Genomic DNA, 20,449 nt, shown 5'->3' with positions numbered 1-20,449 from the left:
TAGATTCATTATTAATAGCTATGTATTTATTGGCATTTTATTATTGATTTTTTTCTCTTCTTAAAAAAGACCCTTTAACATTCTAAATAATACTGGTTTAGTGAGGATGAACTTCTTTCACTTGTTGCTTTTGTCTGGGAAGCTCTTCATCTGTCCTCTGATTCTGAATGGTAGGGTGATCTTGGTTGTTGGTTCTTGCTTTTCATCACTTTGAATATTTCTTGCCACTTCAATCTGACCTGAAAACTTTCTGTTGAAAAGTCAACTGACAGTCCTTTGGGAGCTTCCTTTTGGTAACTAACAGCTTTGCCCTTACTGCTTTTAAGAGTCTCTCTTTGGGCCCTGGCCGGTTGGCTCAGCGGTAGAGCATCGGCCTGGCGTGCGGGGGACCCGGGTTCGATTCCCAGCCAGGGCACATAGGAGAAGCGCCCATTTGCTTCTCCACCCTGCCCCCCTCCTTCCTCTCTGTCTCTCTCTTCCCCTCCCGCAGCCAAGGCTCCATTGGAGCAAAGATGGCCCGGGCGCTAGGGATGGCTCCTTGGCCTCTGCCCCAGGCGCTAGAGTGGCTCTGGTCTCGGCAGAGCGATGCCCCGGAGGGGCAGAGCATCGCCCCCTGGTGGGCAGAGCGTCGCCCCTGGTGGGCGTGCTGGGTGGATCCAGGTCGGGCGCATGCGGGAGTCTGTCTGACTGTCTCTCCCCGCTTCCAGCTTCAGAAAAATACAATAAAAAAAAAAGAGTCTCTCTTTGTCTTTAACCCCTTGCGTTTTGATTTTGATGTGTCTTGGTGAGGGCTTTTTTGGGTTTATTTTGTTTGGGGCTATCTGTGCATCCTGGGCTTGTATGTCTGTTTGTTTTTTTTAACTCAGGTTAGGGAAATTTTCTGTCATTATTTTTTATCTTTTTTTTTAAAAAAATTGAATTTAGAAATAAAAAGAAAGGGAGAGAAAAAGTTTTGTTTCTATTTGTTCATTTGGGAAATTTTTCTTTGTCTCATTTTGGCAGTTTCCTCATGTTTGTTTCTGTGTATTAGAGCTGCTGTGTCTCCTTGGCTTGGTTGAGGGGCCTAATGTAGTAGCAGTTATATAGGGTCCAGGGGCAAAGCTTCTCTGACCTCCCAAGCTGGGCACTAAAGGTGTGTCCCCAATGTGGGCTCTGTATAACCTCCTTTTGTAGTTAAGTCTTGCTTGCTGTTGGTACATCAATGGAAGGGATTTACCCCCAGGCCAATCAGCAGCAAGCACTGGTTAGGACCACTGAACACCAACGTCTGACCACCATGGTGGACCAGCTGTGCAGGGTTCCTCCACACAGAGCAGGAATTACTTCAGTGGAGCTCTGGTGCCTGCTGATTCTGCTCCATAAGTGTGTCATTTGTGGAGGTGGTTGGGTGGTGATGCTTTGGTACAGTCTGAAGCTGTCTACTGAAAATGGTTGATTTGGCTCTGGGGCCTCTGTGAGGTGCAGGCCAAGTTCAACTGCAGCCTGTATTCTGTCTGTGGTCACCCAGCATGAGCTACAAAGTTATCTGCAGATGTCTGCTACTTGTGCTGGGCTTGGAGGTATCCAGTTGAGTCCAAGCTGCAAACCAAACCCGGCTACTGGTAGGGCTGGGCCTGGGGCCACTTAATGTCTTAGGCTCAAAACCAGGTGACTTAGATCTTATGGAAGTGTCATACTCAGAGGAATGGCATAACAATAAAAGACTGAAAAAGATAAGGGACCAAGTGTCAGTTTATAGCCTAGAAGTATCAGTAGGCACTTGACTTACTCTGACATTGCTAAAAAATTGTCTCCAAAGAGACAATTTGTAGTATGCATCTGTTTTGTATCAAAATATAATATTGTGCTGATTTTTTGAATAACAAATGGCCTATTTTATAGCCACAAATTTTAATTTTCAGCTCATCACTTTATGACTAACAATATTTTGCCTTTTAAACTTCTAAATAATGTCTCATGGGTATTTCATTAAAGTGTAAACTTTGGAGGCCTGAAGAGAAACAACATTACTTCATTCTTTTCCTTTTTTAAAAATTTATTTATTTTACAGTGAGGGAGAGGAGCAAAAAGCATCAACTCATAGTTGCTTCACTTCAGTTGTTCATTGTTTGTTTTCATGTGTGCCTTGACTGAGCAAGCCCAGGGTTTTAAACCGGCAAGCTCAGCATTCCAGGTAGGCACTCAATCCACTGTGTCACTACAGAGCAGGCTTCATTCTTTTTCTTAAATGAAACGTTTTTAAATATATGTTCAAATATTGTGATAAAGATCCTGAACACAGTTCAAGATTTGTTTATTTGATTACTTAGCTCAATGAACAGCTGTCTAGCTGTTCAAAATTAGGCAATAGGTTAGAAAAACATGACATCATCATTTGAGACAGCCTTAGACAAAATTATGAAGCAGAAAAATTTCCAGATGGAGGGGTTTAGTGGTTGGCTGAAAAAGGTGAAGCGATAAAGAAGTACAAATTGGTTGTTACAAAATAGTCATGGTGAGCCTGACTGATGGTGGTGCAGTAGATAGAGTGTCAATCTTGGATGCTGAGGTCCCAGGTTTGAAACCCTGAGGTTGCTGGCTTGAGCAAAGGCTCACTAGCTTGAGTGCGGCCTGAGCTTGGGATCATCAACATGATGCCATGGTCACCAGCTTGAGCTCAAGGTCATTGGCTCAGCTTGAACCCCCCAGCCAAGTCACGTATGAGAAGCAACCAATGAACAACTAAAGTGCCACAATAATGAATTGATGCTTCTCATATCTCACTCTTCCTGACTCTTTCTCTTTCTCCTTCTCCTCTTGCTAAAAACATTAAAACATAAAACAAAAATAGTTATGGGGATATAAAGTACAGCATAGAGAAAATAGTCAATAATATTGTAATAACTATGTAGGGGTACAGGTTGGTAGTAGACTTATTGGGGGAATCCCTTCATAAATTATATAAATATCAAAAAAATTATATAAACATCTAACCACTATGCTCTATGCCTGAAACTAATATAAAATTATATTGAATGTCAACTTTAATTAAACAATTTAATAAAAGGAAATTATTATCATCCCAATATGCCAAGGTTGCAGGTTCAATCCCCAGTCAGGGCACACACAAGAACCAATCAATGAATCCATAAATAAGTGGAACAAAAAATCAATGTTTTTATTCTCTCTCTCTCCCTTCCTCACTCTCTTTAAAGTCAATCAATCAATAAAAATTATAAAAATATAAAAATGAAAAAATTAAAGCAGGAGAATTTGATCTTAAAAAAAATATCAGTTTCTCTTTCTGGCCTGACCCCATTTTCAGTACTCTCTTCTTTCTAGCCAACTCTACTAAGAAGATAATCATAATATTTATCTGGACATGTCACCTGTGATCAAACGTGGCCTTTGCCTCCTTGTAACTATTAAAAAGAAACAAAAGACCAAAAATGGAGTCACTTGTGGTAAGCACCACCAAGGTTTAATACTTAACCTAATTTCAGTTTCAGTCTCTCCTGGGAATGAAATCACTTTAAAAAATTACCTAGTTTGGTGGTGTTCAGAAGTTCCCCAGATTGTCCTCAGTAAGTGCTCTGCTGGGAAAGGGAAGTAAACGTGCTAACCTGGGAGTGGGGGGTGGGGACTGGCGTGCGTAGCCTAGGTCCTACCTTCCATCTATAGCCGTTCTGTCTTTATTATTATATTTTTTTATGTATTGGGTTCCTGTATTTTATTTTGAACAAAGATTATATTAATAGATAAAGTTTTAAAAATATTATTTTTTTAAGTGAGAATTTTGTTAAGAAATTTTCTTGTTTGTGTTAACCATTTTTTAAAAAATGTTTATTTTATTGATTTTAGAGAGAGAGGAAAGGAGAGAGAGACAGAGATGACAGGAACATTGATCTGTTCCTGTATGTGCCTTGACCGGGGATAAAACTGACAACTTCTGTGCTTCAGCATGATGCTCCAGCCAACCAAGCTATCCGGTCAGGGCCAAAAATATTATTGTAGACCATTTTTTCTTATAAAAATAATAATAGCAAACACTTAAATAGCACTTAGAAGCCAGGTACAACAATAAAGTGATATTTGTGGGGTGTGTGTGTATATATATAAATACTAATTTAATTCTCAAAACAACCTTGTGAAATAGTTTAATGATATTCTCTTTTACAGATGAGATTAAGACACAGAGAACTTAAATACCTTTTCTGAAGTTATGCAGCTAGTTATGAAGTGACCTCAGTATTCTCAATTCAAGAATGTGTATATTATAAACAATTGCACTATTGTGAGTTCTAGAAAGTTAGAATGAATACTATGTTTAAATAATGGAAGAGAAAAAAAAAGAACCTAAATTTTCTTACTTTCCTTCAAGGCATTTCTTACTACACCACACCTTTTTTTCAGGGTGGTCACATACACTGTGCAAAGGTAATTTTGACTCTGACCAATGTTGTGTTCACTGTTGCTGTTTTAGTGGAGATGACCCCAGACTTGAATATTCAATGTCCTGTTTGATTTTACCAGTTGGATGACTCACAAGTTTCTTAAACTTAGAGAGTCCCAAATAGAGCTTGCGATTCCACATTCACAAACCTATTCACCCTACCCTTATCTGCTTTCAGTAAACAGCATCATCTTTTGTCAGTTGCTCAAGCCAGGGACTTGTTCATCTTTAATTCCTCCCTGTGCTCACCTCCCACATTCAACCCAGCAGCAAGCTTTTTCGATAACAACCTCACAATACAGCTGAAATCTGTGTAATTCCCTCCAGCGCACTGCCCCACCCTAAGAAAAACAACATGGTAGCTATTACCACCCATATCCTTCATCACCACAGAATGAGCTCCCTAAGTCATCTGATTTTCCAAAGGTTTACACTCAAGAGTTTAATTTTTAAATTTTATTTATTGATTTTTATAGAGAGGAGAGAGAGAATGAAAAAGAGGGAGAAAGAGAAAGAGGGGGAAGAAACAGGATGTATCAACCCATAGTAGTTGCTTCCTGTATGTGCCTTAATCCGGCAAGCCCAGGGTTTTAAACCGGTGACCTCAGAGATCCAGGTCAATGCTTCATTCACTGTGCTACCACAGGCCAGGCATCAAAGGTTTACACTCAGTATACTCAATAACAATACTCTATCCAATCCCTTCTCTTGTTTTTTATCCTTATTTTATGGAAAATAAATGAAAAGTCACAAACATCTCCAAATTTATCCCAAGAAATCACATTTCCACAAAAATTTCTTTTAAAAAGCATTAAGAAATTGTAATTATACTTATTACAACTGTTATATTCCCAACTTGCTTTATGTTTGACCTAATTTCTAACTAATATGGTTGCAAAGTTGTTATATTTGAAGAAAGCTATTTAGGCATAGTTTCATATCTGTTACAAAACTCTTTTGCTATCTGTTTTAGTATTTAACTCTTCAAAATTTGATATCAAGATTTATACTTGGGAAAGTTAATTTCAAACAAAGTACTTAAGCTATTTTGAACTTGTTTAATTTAGACATATTTTAATCTTCTTGTTATTATATTGGCATGTTATAATTAATGGCCTATTTGAAATTCCATTAAATCTCCTATTATCAGAGGTTCATAACTTCAGCATAAAAATTTTTCTCCAGGCTGAAATTTGTTATACAAGGTCTCAGCCTAGAAACAATTAAAAAAATTAGTCATTAGCCTGACCAGGAGGTGGCACAGTGGATAGAGCGTCAGACTGGGATGCCGAGGACCAAGGTTCGAGACCCCAAGGTCGCCAGCTTAAGCACAGGCTCATCTGGTTTGAGCAAAAGCTCACCAGCTTGGACCCAAGGTCGCTAGCTCGAGCAAGGGGTTACTCGATTTGCTGAAGGCTCGTGGTCAAGGCACATATGAGAAAGCTATCGATGAACAACTAAGGTGTTGCAATGCGCAACGAAAAACTAATGATTGATCTTTCTCATCTCTCCATTCATGTCTGTCTGTCCCTGTCTATCCCTCTCTCTGACTCTCTCTCTGTCTCTGTAAAAATAAATAAATAAATAAATAAATAAATAAATAAATAAATAAATTAGTCATTAAACAGTTTTTCTTTGAACACAAACTTGTCATTTTCATTTTCTTTTTTTTACTAAGTTGTTTAACCAGGTCTATACTCACACATGCTGATAATCTGAAAGGGTTTCTGAAATGTTTATATGAACAGTGATGAGCAATATAAGAAAGTATACTTTTTTCTCATTTGAGACTGAAGCACGGTATGGCTCCCCATGCCCTGTGTCCTCTGGCTCACCATCAGTGTCATGTAAATCTCCGTTCCTCTTCCAAGGCTGAGAGGATCCATGCCTATCTGAACAGGATCAAGAGCAGGATCCTAGTCATATCTTTAATAAGTGTTTCTTTTATCAGCCCCACATTCACATTCCGTTAAAAGGGCTATCGATAGGTACAACTGGTTTTGAAACCAACTCAGGGTCCTGCAATGAAAATCAAGTTGCTTCTCGGTTAATCAGATGAAATAATTATAAAGAACACAGTTGCTTGAGTTCATATGATAATTATACCTACTTCAAAGAATGCTGATGAGATTGCCTTTAATCCACCAATATTTATTGAATGTCTGATATAGTCCAGGCACCGTTCTAAGTATGAATACAGCCCTGAACAAAACATAATAAACGCTAATGACTTTTCATAATGCCTGAGACATACCAAGCTATCAATAAATGTAGTTGGTTCTCACTATTATTTTTGTCTTTATTATCATCATTATTCTCATCAGTATCAATATTGACTAAAGACTATCTGGAGCGGTCCAAGTTCATGAAAAATTTGGGAATCTGGAATATAATAAATGCTTAAAAGAATAGCAAAAATATAAAGAGAAAAGGGAGCAGAATTATTCTATTTTTAAGGATCAGAACTAGGAACAAAAGGTAAAAGGAGGGATATTATGGTTTGATGTAAAAATGAAATCTCACAAATTGAATGAAATGGCTGTGAGGGAGTGATTAGCTATCATATGTGCTATTCAGGCAGCACCATCAGGAATGTTGTGTTGGGTATTTCTATTTAGGAGTGATATGTGAAACTTGGGAGTTTCTAAGATCGCTATGTATATAAAATGTAAGACATCTACAAATTTTCTAGAACTATGAATTATTCATTCTGCTTAGAATTTTGACTCAATTGTCTTACATGTGTCATTTAACTTCTTTGGGTGTCAGTTTGGGGTTCTCATCTTTAAAAAGATGAGGCCACTCTCAGTGACCTCTAATGGCTTTATAGCTCTACAATACTGATACTAATTAATGAAAGACACCTGAGATCTTCCCCACTTGTTTTCAGTTTCTGCTCTTCTTTGGAGCTAGGAATGTGGAGAATTCTAGTCCAAGCATCTAGTTCTTACTTTTCTTGCCCATTTGACTTGAAAGATTAAAAAAATATGAATTATAATTGAAAGAAACTTTGAGCTTTTCTAACAAGCAGAGATGGCTCTGTAAATAAAAACTATATTTCAGAGAGAATAATGTACAGGGTAGGTGAAATCAAACATTTACTCTTGGTTCTAAAACCTAAGTTATTAGAGGTGAATAAAATTGCAAATAATTATTGCTGTGAAAAACAGCTTCTGCTTGACAGTCTTAGGATGTTAATTCTGATCAGCACTGAAGGCTAATTTTGTAGTGCCTGGGAGAATTATTGAAAATAAGACAACTCTTTCTAGCATTTGTACTTCTTCTTCTTTTATTATTATTATTATTATTATTATTATTATTATTATCATTTTCTATCTTCAGTGACTTGTTTTTCTTTCTTCCTCATCTCTTGTTTTCTTGGGCCATTTCTTTTGGCTCTTTCTAACTCAGTTTATTTGAGTGTATATTACATGCTTAGCATAACTGATAAAGGATAAGACAAGAAAATATAAAGAACTGTAACACCTGGTTCTTGATTTTAAGAGATTTGTAGATTACTTAAGGAAAGAAGGGTGGAAACTAAACTCATACTGTGACACCTTGACATAATTAAGTGTTGTAAAGACAAAGATTCAGGCCTTCAAATAGCTTACAATCTAGTATTTGGAAGGTGTTACTCTTTTTTTTTTTTAATTAAGTTTATTGAGATGACATTGGTTAATATGATTCAATAAGATTGGTTAATAAAGGTTCAAGTGTACATTCTATGATATGTGATCTATATATTGCATTGTGTGCCCACAACCCACAGTCAAACAATCTTCTGTTATCATGTATTTGGAATATTATTCTTTTAATCCTTTTAACAACTGCTGAGATACTTAGCATATACTCATTTTTCAAGTGAGAAGTTAAGAAATTTGTTCATATGTCTGAATCTAAAGCCATATTTCCTTTTATTATATACATTGTGCTACCTTACAGGAACAATAGAATATAACTTGATCAAGTGCATTGTTAGGTGAAAGTAGGCTTTATTTATAGTAGGCATAAAAGAAAAGAAAAAAATATTACAGGTTGTTGAAAAAGATAGATGAAGACTTTATGAAGAGATGGAAACTTGAGTCATTTTCTCCCTTCATTCTTTAATGAAATAATTATTAACCACATTATACCAAGCTCCTAGCTTAGCTGCTTATTACACACAGATTTTTAAAGGGACCAACTTCTACACAGATCATTATAACCCAAATCTTATGAAATATGTTATGTAGTGAACAATATATAACATATTTCATAATATTTTTATTTTCTTGTTTCATTGACATAAATTAATTTCAATTTCTTAAATTAAGATGAATCCCTATAAGAAAGATCTTAAAGAAAAAGTCAACCAAGATTTCTGCTTTATATTTAGTTTTCACTTCAAAGGAATATTTAACAGTTCTTTCTCAAATTAAATGAGCAAGGTAATCACCTGGAGCACTTCTTACAACTAAGAATTCCAGAAAAAATCTGGAAATTGATATTTTTAACAATGTCACAGATTATTATTTTTATCATCAGCAAGTTTGGAAATCACTAATTTAGCCCAAAGACATTTAAAATTTAGCCTTGGATTTCTTAATAATCAATTCAGGCTTACCCAATCTACGCTGGTTTGACACAAAGTCACAAACATCCATCAGATCCCTGGGCCAGATGGACTTGAACTTGGCCTTAAATTTTGATGGGGAAACATGATTATTAATCAGATGTAAGTGAACAAAATTTAACATTTATTTTTTAACGTGTTAATAAAAAGAAAAACAGCTGAACTCAAATCAGTGCCATTTCAAAATTTCTAAGACTGCGCTTTGGAGAGCAGAATCAGATGGTGTAAGTGAAAAGATAGTGCAATCTCAATTGTTTTAGTGTTATGCATGAATATTTGAAGCAATACGAGTATGTAGGAAATATATAATCTGGTTTTAGGAAAAGATTACTGTTTTGTTTTCAGTTTTAACAGAGTTCAAAGCTGATGGCATGGGAATGGTCCAGAATTGTAGTGTGAGAGTTTTCAGATACTAGAAGAGGTTAGTAAAGGAAAAGATCTGTTCTATGTATGAGATGCCTGATAAACATTTCTTAATGGTGATTATAATAAGCTATCTTAAACCTAGAGCTTTTTTATTTTTTAATTTTTTGATTAAGCAACTAAGGACTGGCTTGTGGTACAGGAAGGAAAAGTTACTTCAGCTTTTCGAACCATAGTGGTCTGGATTAATGTGATCTGTTCTGGAGATTATTCAGTATGCTGAGGTTTGGGTCCGTCCTGGTATTAAGTTGCTATGTGACTGAGAAAATTACTTAACTACTCTGCTTTTCATTTTCCATCTCTATCAAAGAAACTTCGCTAACAATACATACTCAATCTATGTGTTCTATAGATTACTGTAATGGTTAAATGAGATAATGAGTACAAGTACCAGGAGTTATTCAACTCTACTGATAATCAAAAATTCTGTATATTTTGTTTCAAAATGGCCTGAAAATCTTGATGCTGCACTGTTTTAAAAGGATATTTAGTCAGGGACCCTAACTCAGGCAAAGCCAAGTCCTGGATGAATTCTTGAGATTCTCCCAGTGCCCAGATTCTCTGGAGTGACACTGTTATAAGTCCACCTCACCACTAGCAATGATTTCACATCAAAGAATATGAGAACAGTGGGATGGGAGCCACTCTCATAAACCTTCTTGCTTCCTGCTCTACTTGTTAAGCAGCTTCGTAGAGGCTGTCCCTGTCTACTGCTGTCCACTTGTACCCTCTTCATTAGCCTCTAACTCAGCAGCTTATGTTCCTTCCTACTTTAAATGCTGTTGCTCACTGGGAATGCCAAGTGGGAAAATGCTGGCAACACAAAGCTGCGTAGAAGCACTGACACAATCCTAATTACAGCAGCGCAAACCTATCTCTGTAATTGTAGCTTGTACTTATCTCTGTTTCTCATACTTGTTCAGCCCATTGAGATCTGCCTCAAGCTGAGGATGAAAAGAGGGCCTCTGGAGTTGCTTGAATGAGCAAGGTCTGATAGAGCTATCAGGCTTTTGCAGATAGAATGCCTGCCACTGTTGGATAGTTGTCATAATCAGTGTTTAGGCAGAACACCTGGACTACTGCAAGGACCACCACTCCCCTCCCCTCCTCAGCTCTAAACTGGTGTCTCATCATTCCACTGACTGGGAGGGACAGATGAAACTGAAAGGGATAAAGGTGCCAGTCTGGACTGGTTGTCAGACGCTTGACTGAACGTTTCCCATTAGATCATTGTTTAACCTCATTTGAATATGTGTTTATTTTCATTCTTAGGACGGCATTGGAAACCTACCCAACCTATCAACGGTAACTGAATGTAGCATTTAAAGCCCACACATGTTGATGCTTGTTGAGTGTAATTGGCCATGCTACATAGTGATGGCTTTGGGAGGGTGGAGATGCTAATTTTGCAACTTTGAGATTTCAAGTCAGCTCATTTAATGAGTATTCAGACTCCTTACTGTCAAAAGAGACTAATGAGATTTACTGTCACCATTATCTTATTGTTAGCACTGAACATTTACCTAAATTCTGTACCTTTATGGTGCCAGTTAGACCAAGTTATTGGGTTAATATGTGTAGGTGGGAAAATTGGTAAAGGGTTTTTTAATTTTAATTTTCCTAGTTTTTGTGTGTTCGATTCTGCTTAAAGATTTTATGGAGGTACATGTATGTGAAATTATCTATCCATTATTGATCTATCTAATCATCCATTTATCCATACCCATCTTTTTATGTATGTATGTATGTATGTATGTATATATGTATGTATGCATGTATGTATGTATGTATGTATTGTTGGATTTGCCTAAGCTAGTTATAGGTTACCTGTATGACACTATTATACAGTGTGTCCGTAAAGTCACGGTGCACTTTTGATCGGTCACAGGAAAGCAACAAAAGACAATAGAAATATGAAATCTGCACCAAATAAAAGGAAAAACCCTCCCAGTTTCATACCTATTCAGTGCAGTTCGATGTGGGCTCACGCACAGATTTTTTAGGGCTCCTTAGGTAGCTATCCTCTACAGACTCATCACTGACTGATGGCCTACCAGAACGAGGTTTCTCCACCAAACTGCTGGTTTCCTTCAACTGCTTATCCCACCGAGTAATGTTATTCCTATGTGGTGGTGCTTCATATAAACGTGCCGATATTCACGTTGCACTTTGGTCATGGATTCAAATTTAGCGAGCCACAGAACACACTGAATTTTCCTCTGTACCATCCACATCTCAACTGGCATGGCCGTGGGCTGCTCCGATGTATACACGGTGTTATGTCATCATCTGCACATGTGCACATGCTACCACATCATCCTACAGAAACTGGGAGGGTTTTCCTTTTATTTGGTGCAGATTTCACATTTCTATTGTCTTTTGTTGCTTTCATGTGACTGGTCAAAAGTGCACCATGACTTTATGGACACATTGTTATATATTGGAGATATATGTGCTCAATATTTTTACCCTGATCTTGGGTAGGTCATAGAGCTAACATTTTTCAGATGAAATTGTATATATAGAAGGATATGTCTATCACTATGTTGAACACCTGAAACTAATATAACATTATACAGCAACTGAATTGAAAAATTAAAAATTATTTTAAAAAATGACACTACTGCAACTCTTTATTGATTTCAATTCAAAGGCAAAGGCCTTTGCCAGATTTTACAGACTAATATCTAATGCACAGATTTTCTTTTGGCATCTCAAATCCCTCCCTTTCCCCATAGAATTCAGTAAACTCAGGAATACATTTCTGTCATCCAATCTGATAATTTATTCACACTCATGTGTAAGGTATCCATTTACAGTAGCATTTTTGTTTGAAAGGGAGAGTGTGAAAAGAAAAGATCTTAATACAATAAAATGAGTCGCTAAAAATGAGAGAATTCCAATGATTGGTGGCAATGATACTTTCAGCAATAGGGCCTTCCGTAGTCATCATCACTCCTATAATCAGCTTTTGTAAAGGAAGGGTACCTCCTCTGGATCGTAAATATAATAACCTGAGTCATGGGAATAAGTGGGTGTATGAGTGTTTCCATTTGTATAATGAGGGAGATGAAACGCATGCTGAAGAAATAGCTATGAAAAATTAAAACAGCTCTACAAAACATTGTAAAGGATGACCTAAAGAAAAGCAACACCCTGAACAAATAAATATATGTGCAAATGACAGACCTAAGCTCAGTTGTAGCATTCTCACATCGTTAATAATAGTAATAATATTAATAATTAGAAGTCAGCATTTACTAAGCTTTTAATATGTGTTGGAACTGTGTTAAGTGTTTCATTGTGTTATAAGATTCTTGCAGTCACTCTATGAGGGAGGAACAGTTCTTATTTCCATTTTTTTTTTTTTTGTATTTTTCTGAAGTTGGAAATGGGGAGGCAGTCAGACAGACTCCTGCATGCGCCTGACCGGGATCCACCCGGCATGCCCACCAGGGGGCGATGCTCTGTCCATCTGGGGCGTTGCTCTGTTGTGACCAGAGCCATTCTAGTGCCTGAGGCAGAAGCCATAGAGCCATCCTCAGTGCCCGGGCCAACTTTGCTCCAGTGGAGCCTTGGCTGCAGGAGTGGAAGAGAGAGACAGAGAGGAAGGAGAGGGGGAGGGGTGGAGAAGCAGATGGGCGCTTCTCCTGTGTGCCCTGGCCGGGAATTGAACCTGGGACTCCTGCACGCCAGGCTGACGCTCTACCACTGAGCCAACCGGCCAGGGCCTTATTTCCATTTTTTTTAAGTGAGAGGAGGGGAGACAGTGAGATGGATTCCCACATGCACTCCTGACTGGGATTCACCTGGCAACCCCCCCTTTGTGGTTGATGCTGGAATCAACCCAGCTGTCTTTAGCACTTGGGGCTGACGCTTGAACCAATGGAGCCACTGGCTGAGAGAGGGGAAGAGAGAGAGAAGGTGGAAAGGGAGGGGAAGAGAAACAGATGGTTGCTTCTCATGTGTGCCCTGATTGGTGATCAAACACTGGACTTCTACATTCCAGATTGATACTCTATCCACTGAGCAAACTGGCCAGGTCTGAGCTCTATATTTTTTGAGGAAAAAAAAAAACCCAGTATGCATGTTTTATTTTAATCAGGAAAATTATATATTTACTTCTTTGGAATTTATGTATAAACTGATTCTTTAAAATTCTGAGATTGTGAGGCTCTTTTGGAAGTAGATTAATTTTTCCCTGTTGAATTTCAACTCTAGTATAAGGATGGCCTTTTAAGGCAGTGTGAGAGTTACTCTCTGACATGAGGAAGTGGGGTGCAATAGAGACTCAGAGACTGGCGTTGGCCACTTGGATTCAATTCCCAGCTCTGCCTTTCCCATCCATCTGTGACCCTGAGCAAACCAAATCACTTAAAACTCTCTAAAGCAGTGTTTTTTAAACTTTAGCACCCTTACTGAAACACAGAATGCTGGGTCCCTCTCCAGAGTCTCTGATTCAACAAACAGGTGTGGTTGAGCCCAAGAATTTGCCTAACAAGTTCCCAGGTGATGATAATGCTACCAGTCCAGGGCCACACTTAGAGAAGCTTCACAGTAAATTCTAAGTGTTTGCATCTTTACAATGAGAACAATAGCATCTATCTCATTAAGGTTTGGAGACAGAATCTTAAACATGCTTTTTTATATATGCGTGTGCACTCCACCCTATGACCAGCAATTTGCTTAGTGATTCAATTCTACCATTCAAATTCTCTTCTTGGATTGTAAAAAGAACATCAATAATTCAAGTGTCTCTGGAAAGGTTGACTTAAAACTTATCAGTTATCAGATTTGCAAAAACAGCAGACGTTTGAGAAGGAGGGAGACCAGACCAGAGGTCTGTGCTTATGCAGGGCAGGGAGAACGTGCCTGGAACAAGCTTGCCTTCTTAGAGACGCAACCTTGAGGAGGGTCTCTCTTGACGTTCCATATATTCTAAACAGTGGACGTAGACAAAAGTGAGGTGCTTACCAGAAGGAGGGGGTGGTGGGAGGGGAGCAAAGAGGGCCAACAGTGACAGAAAATGATTTGACTTTGGGTGATGAGCACACGATGAAATGAACAGTTCAAATATTATGGAGATGTTTACCTGAAACCTACATGTTCTTGTGAACCAATGTCACCCCATTAAATTAAATTCTAAATTTAAAAAAATTAGAAAACTAATCTGACTTATTAATTCATTTATTTAAAACTCATTTACTATGCATTTGTTCATCCCTGTGCTGTGCTGGACTCCTAAAACACAAGGAATAGGAAGATATGATTACTGGTTGCAAGAAACTCTACTAAAAAACCCTTTGACTCTTTGTTTCTTGATTAAATTACCCAGCTGTTATTTTAGTGCATATATTATTTTATAAGACTTGGTAATTTAAATTAATTGTCGACATGTACTGAACAACTCACTGCTCTGCCCTTTATTAGGTTTTGTGGATGGTACAGGAAAGTACAGTAAGGATCTCTGAGCTCCACGAGCTAAGAGTTTATTAATCATTGTATATTTACATATTACACACTACCAGAGCTTACCTGTAAATATTTACTTAAAGTTGAGGAAGATTTCCCTGTGACTGAAAGAGCTTCCATTATGTGGTAAGCCCCTACCTCTTATAATTCAGAGGTGATTTAAGATTGAGTCATTAAAACTGTGACTTTTAATCTTAACCCAAACTTGGAGCCCCCCTGAAATATAAAAGTTGCTGAAGTATAAGACAAAAATAAATATGTTTGACTTTTTTCAAATTTTTTAATCTTATTGTTTTCTTTTTTATTCAATTTATTGGGGTGATATAGGTTATAAAAATTATATAGATTTCAAGTACATACTTTATAATGCATCATCTGTATATTTTTCTTTTTATTCATCATTTGTATATTGTATTATGTGTTCGTTACCCCAAGAAATATGTTTGACTTTTCCCCTTATAAGTATTTAAACTTTTTTATCAATTTTTTGTGTTCTAAAAATTCCAATTCATCAAGGCATTTACTGACAACACACATGAGATTCTCTAAGTTTGTTTCTCTACCCAAAGTTGGATAAAATTTCTACTTGTAACTAGCTTTGCATGTTAGAGAAAATGAAATGTATAAAGCTTATTGTATACTTTGATTTTGGTCACAAAATCCCATTAAATCTCTGGATATGTAGTAAAAGGTGGCATTCTTGATAAGCAATATTGACATTATTGACATAAACATATTACTAATGTATTTATTCAATAGATAGGTACTTAACATCTATTTTTATTTCAACGGAAATGGTCTTGTATAATTTTTGCATATATTCTAGCTAGAACCTGCTCAAACTGAAAAGCTTTCATGTTCAGATTTTCAATTGGAACTAAGGAGACAGAGAGAAAACAGAACAGGAGATCTGTCATCATTTATTATAAATGAATTTTATACAATATATGAAATCTAAAATATATAAATATATCATATAAATTACATATAATTTATATATTTTATATTTAATATTAAAGATAATTGCATGTATATAATTTAATATGTTTATATGATATATACTTTATATATTTATACATAAAATTAATATATTTATGACATCATTTGTCATATATTATATATTTATATTACATTATAATTTGTATGTTATACTTTTCCAATACCTGAAAAATTAAAAGAAATTTATGAGACCAGCTGAACACTAATTGTATGGAAGAATAGAGAAAGGACAATAAGAGTAAGCCCGCCTCTCTGGAAAGAACAATGGGAGGCATAGAGCAGTTGTAGGTCCTTAGAAATGATGAAACACCACTGAGTAAGATGTTTCTTCTTGCTCTGGAGTGGGGATTGTTCCAAGTTTACACCTTAGTCTCTGTTCCTGTAAGTAGATTTTTCAATTCGTTGTGTTCTCCAACCTTTAGCTCTACCTACTGGGAGTTCCTACCTTGTCCATTATATCCTCAGCCATACCTTTGTATGATCTCCTTAAGGCTAGGCAACCTCTCAGCCTGGTTCTTTCTGTGCAAAATTATCTGTTGTTGATTTAGCACCTGGACTCCTCTTTAAGGTTCAAAACTAATTTTTCAGAGCTCCCTTCTCTGTATGGTGTAGGACAGAGTTGGCCAGTTAGACAAACTTTTATGAGATTTGGAAAACAGATGAGAGCAGAGGACATTACTTTGGGAGGGTTATGGTGGTCAGACATTATGTATAGAGATGCTTGGTGGGTCTCCTGTTCTCCCCTCCTGCTGCAGCTCATCTTGATTGCTGGCTACGCTGACCAACAGCTGCCTCAAGCCCAGCCAGTCTTGAATGTAGGCCCACAGAGGCCAACACAGAACTCTCCATTTGCTCCTCTTTTGCAGGTCCTCCAGTCTCTCTCTGACAGTGAGATGCACAGGCTTCTTATATTTTCCAGCAAGTTCCAACTTGTTCTTCTGTGCCATTTGTGACTATTCGTGACTATTTCTCGGATCCTTGAAATGCTACTTCCAAGACCTTAACTTTCCTAGCTCCACCCACATTTGGGTAAATTCAAATTCCTATATTAAATCTTTTATTCCTTGTAATACATATAGAGGCTTTGGTTTCCTGTCTTATCCTCACCTGATACACTGCCTTTAGAAATTTGAGAGCTATGAGTCATTTATATCTCACTGATAATTCTTTTTAAATTTAATTTAATTTTATTGATTTGAGAGAGAGGAAGGGAGATGGCAAGAGAGTGACAGGACCATTAATCTATTTCTGTATGTACCCTGTTTGGGGATTGAACCAGCAACCTCTGTGCTTCAGGACGATGCTCTAAATCAACTGAACTATCCGGCCAGGGTGATAATTCTTTTTTGAAGTCCAGAATGGGTTACCGTTTAGAGTACAACTCTCAAAAACATACATGGCTCCTTGCCCAGTTAATTTTATTTAGTTCCTCATACCAATATCCACAACAACATTCATTTTCCATAACTACATCTTTCTCAGAGTTATTGTGGACACTTTAAGCCTATCAGATTTTTATAAGGGAGCCACACCTTTAGTTATTAGTCTTCCTCCGCCATTTGTCCAACTGTAAGGATTTTTGTTAGCTCTTTTAGTTGATTCAAAAATTTTTAAATGAGCTTTATGGTCACTTTATTAATTTTATCCTCCCCTTGAATCTTCCATTGAATTGGTCTTTGCCATCCAAAGCTCGCTCACTCTCCCCCTCTTTTTTTTTGTTTTTGAGAGAGGCATGGGCAGAGAGACAGGAACATCGAGCTGCTCCTGTATGTGCCCTGACTGGGAATCCAACTGCAAACCTTCACGTTCCAGGGTGATGCTTCATCCAACTGAGCAATCAGGCCAGGGCTTAGTTCTTTCAGTCATTTTTAGAGAGACAGAGAGAGGACAGGGGAGAGAGAGGAGAGGGAAAGGAAGCATTTGTTAATCCCACTCAGTCATGCATTTTTTTGGTTGACTCCCGTTTGTGCCCTGATCAGGGATTGAACCTGCAACCTTGCTGTTTTAGGATGATGCTCTTAACCGGTTTAGCTAACTGGCCAGGACCCCAAAACTCTTTCTTTTGGCTAAATATTTTAGCAGTTGGAGATGTAAAACAGTCACATCTTTCAACACTACAAGTCCTAGAATTTCTGTACTCAATTTCCTATTACTCCTGCTTATGAGTTATCTTTTTCTAAGTTCATGTCTTTCTTGTATTAGTAACTTATCAAGCCAGCCAAAAGCACCCAAGGCATTGCATTAGCACTATGTCTTCAGTTAAAGCCACAAGCTCATTTTGTACATCATTTTTCTTCCAGATTATTTCAGTTTGCCATACATAACAAGGGTCATTTTTCCACCACAAACAAGATTTTTTGCTATCCATTCCAAGCAGTGAAACTAATGCCACATATTTTAGGTTTTGTGTTATGGTTGCACCTCACCTCACTTTTGGGATCAATAAGAAACTTCTACAGCAGTGAGATTAGTCTATATTGTAGTACTGTTTCACTATTTAAGCTAAATCTTAATTGTTTACAATGACAAGGATTTTTTCTCACTCACATTACAGGTGTATTAAAGGTTAGCCAAAACTCTGCTCAGCATATTTACTTATGACCAAAGCTGAGAAAGCAATATTTATGGAAGATGTGTTCAAGCAACGTCATCATAGAGAGAAAACATCACAGTAAAAACACACAATGGCAGCCAAATCTCGTTGGCAGTGGCCTAGGGCATTTCTAAGTATATTTCATTGGGAAAGCAAGTCTTTGAGTTTATCAACAAAGAGACATATCATTTTTCTGCAGGAAAGTACTTGTTAAATTATGTGCTGTGCCATCCGCTAATAGAACATGGTTGTATAATTCAACCATGGGTGGGCACTATTGGTCACATAATTATGTCTGATATTATAAGAGGTGAAAGGTACAATCTTCCCCTGTAGTGGCAGATAATAATTTGACTTATGATACAAACTCTTTTATCACTCCTCAAAAGCAACTTGGTCGGTTAGTTTTATGCCTGTGTTCCAGATAGAATGTGTTTTAACTGATTTACTGGGTTTTAAACTTTATGATGCCAGATAGTATCTTATGTCTGATTTAAAAAATATATACTAAAAAATAAGCTTGATTTAAAAAGAATTATTCAAGGAATTTCATTATAAGTAACTTTTGGTTGGTGATTAATCTAAAATATAAGTTAATATTAAAATTTTTCTTTCCAAAAAGCATTTGTCTGCTGAGTATGGCAGGACATCTAGTTTTTCACAAATTTCCTAGTAACTATTTAGAAAAAAAAAATTTAATTGAAAATACACATTTCCCTGAAATGTGAACTTAGAAATGGAAGGTTTGTTATCATTTTCTTTATCCTCCAAGTTTATACTGTACAACTCTACACAGTCTTAGCTATTTTGCTATTATTTGTATGTTTGCTTATAAGAAAGCCCTTTAATGTTTAGTCAGTTGACTTCATTTAGTTAGAAACATTATTTATGATAGAATCTATAAGCTAAACTCTATTCATTTTTTATCTCCTAAAACATTTATTTGATCCTTATTTATTTTTTTGCAAAAAGTGCCATATTAATTTGCAATTGACTTTTAATTATTACAGTTTTTGTAAGATTACTTCTTCTCCCAAGCAGCAGATGAAACATAGTCTGGGCAGGCTGTGAGAATAGCCTCGGCGCAGTTTCCAAGGATGAAGCCGCGTGCTGGAACAGGAAGAACTGTGCCTTTGAGTGAGGTGGATTCAGGAACTGATTGAAAGACTTCCCTTGCTCTATTAAAATAACCTGTTAATTCCTTTACCTGGCCTTGTTTTACAGAGAATGTGCTTCCTGTCTTCTTGACTTTGGATCTGGCTACACAACTTGCTTTATTCCCTGGAAGTTAGCGAAGATGGTGCAAGCAGAGGGCTGAAATGTGCTTGCAGGTCTGGCCTTGCTCCCTGTGCTTCTGCATCGACCTAGAAGGACACGCCTGCACGGTGCCTTTCCACCAGCGTGCTGGATGGGTCCCATGCGGCCCGTGCCAGACCCAAAGACAGAGCTCCCTGGTCCTCAGCACATGTGCTCAAAATAGATACTATAATAAAATAAGAAGATGAAACATTTTATGTAACAGTTTTTGGGTTGATTTACAATATTTACATATTTAGACATATGTATGTAGTTTTTGTTGTTGTTGTTTTGCCCTGGAATTTGCAAAGGTAAAAAGCTGGTCTGCAGTAAGTCAGACAATACTTCATCACTTCTGTGGTATCACTTCACTTTGTAGTCTTCATATATAGCCTCTGCGTCTGTGTGTGTGTGTGTGTGTGTGTGTGTGTGTGAAGAATATGTGGGGCCCCCTAAAGTGTGGGACCTAAAGAGGGTTCTGAACTTTTTGAGGGAGGAGAGTGTAAAATAGTAAAGTTCACAACATTAGTGCACATTCTGAAGAAATTGGATGGTGGGCCTTTCAGTTGTGGCTTTTGTGAGTTTTTATCATGTCAGGGGTAATTGACCAGAGCTATCA

At 37.3% G+C, this 20,449-nt stretch overlaps 1 long non-coding RNA gene across 1 annotated transcript in view; it reads left to right on the top strand.

Annotated features, from left to right (window-relative positions):
* LOC136379103 (uncharacterized) overlaps window positions 1-20,032 on the top strand; it is a 64,035-nt gene extending 44,003 nt beyond the window's left edge. The window contains exon 4 of the long non-coding RNA XR_010746666.1: window positions 19,759-20,032. This is a non-coding gene — a long non-coding RNA (uncharacterized lncRNA). The remainder of the gene's footprint in view (window positions 1-19,758) is intronic.
* The last annotated feature ends 417 nt before the right edge of the window (window positions 20,033-20,449 follow it).

This window comes from Saccopteryx leptura, chromosome 7, assembly GCF_036850995.1.
Source record: "Saccopteryx leptura isolate mSacLep1 chromosome 7, mSacLep1_pri_phased_curated, whole genome shotgun sequence".
Taxonomy (NCBI): Eukaryota; Metazoa; Chordata; class Mammalia; order Chiroptera; family Emballonuridae; genus Saccopteryx; species Saccopteryx leptura.
This window is presented reverse-complemented; position numbering and strand designations above follow the sequence as displayed.